The sequence below is a fragment of the Nomia melanderi genome, unplaced genomic scaffold (genome assembly GCF_051020985.1).
Source record: "Nomia melanderi isolate GNS246 unplaced genomic scaffold, iyNomMela1 scaffold0515, whole genome shotgun sequence".
In the NCBI taxonomy this organism is placed as follows: Eukaryota; Metazoa; Arthropoda; class Insecta; order Hymenoptera; family Halictidae; genus Nomia; species Nomia melanderi.
Genome location: NW_027475629.1, coordinates 11498 through 12500, shown reverse-complemented (window position 1 = coordinate 12500; position 1003 = coordinate 11498). Strand labels below are relative to the sequence as shown.

Genomic DNA, 1003 nt, shown 5'->3' with positions numbered 1-1003 from the left:
AGGACACGCGACGACGGGGAATAAGAACTATTCGACCCGTTACGAATACGCATGCTCGTCCCGCACGATTTTAACACACACCGTGTTTTTCTCCAGTCGTCAAAGCGTTCGTGCGTCGAATTCGAAAAATAAAAAAAAGAAATACACCTTTTCTCTCTCTCTCGGGGTAAAAAGAGTCGATGTGTATTGTGTATAAAGGTTCTGCTGCGAGAAGTCTCGTTTTGCCGTGTGTTTCGGTAACGACGATCCTCCGAAACGTACATCTCATTCGTAAGAGAGGAAGAAAACAATCTCCCTGGGGCCAGTCGGTAATATACCGACATACGACGTGTCGTGCACATCCGTCTCACGCACGGTATACAAAATATGAATAAAACGTGTGTAGTCTCTCTCTCTCTCGACTTCTTAATATTTTCTTTCACCTCTGACGCATCATTTCAGGTGACGTCGGGAGCGCGGGAAAAAAAATTTTTCTAAACACACGAAACCGTTCATCTCACGAACAGCCGAAAAAGTTGTCGCTCAGATCCATATCGCAGTGGAGCGGTATCCGCGGGCGGTCGTAATTGAACGACGCACGACGCCGCGAACACTCACGCGAGTCCATACAAACGATTCCGATCGTTTTGCAACAACTAGAACGTACACTGTCCGTGAAATTCACAGAATTTTCGCGTGTCCGCGACAAACGCCGACGAGACACCCATCGTTCGCTCGTACGTAGCATCCTTCTCTTAACCCGACTCAGAAACGTTCTTTGCGCCCTTCGGTAAAAAAACGTTCGATCCGAAGAGGTGAACGACGGCGGGGATTTGACAGAGCTACGCAAGCAGTGTATGGTACGTAAACGACCCTCAGCCAGGCGTGGTCCAGGAATTGTATCCGTGGACCGCAATGTGCGTTCGAAATGTCGATGTTCATGTGTCCTGCAGTTCACACGTTGACGCGCAATTAGCTGCGTTCTTCATCGACCCACGAGCCAAGTGATCCACCGTTCAGGGTA

The 1003-nt window shown here is 49.0% G+C and overlaps 1 non-coding gene across 1 annotated transcript; it reads right to left on the bottom strand.

The window, feature by feature from the left end:
- Positions 1-848: 848 nt before the first annotated feature.
- Positions 849-1003, bottom strand: LOC143176385 (5.8S ribosomal RNA). The gene has a single exon (XR_013000942.1). It is a non-coding gene; the product is annotated as a 5.8S ribosomal RNA (ribosomal RNA).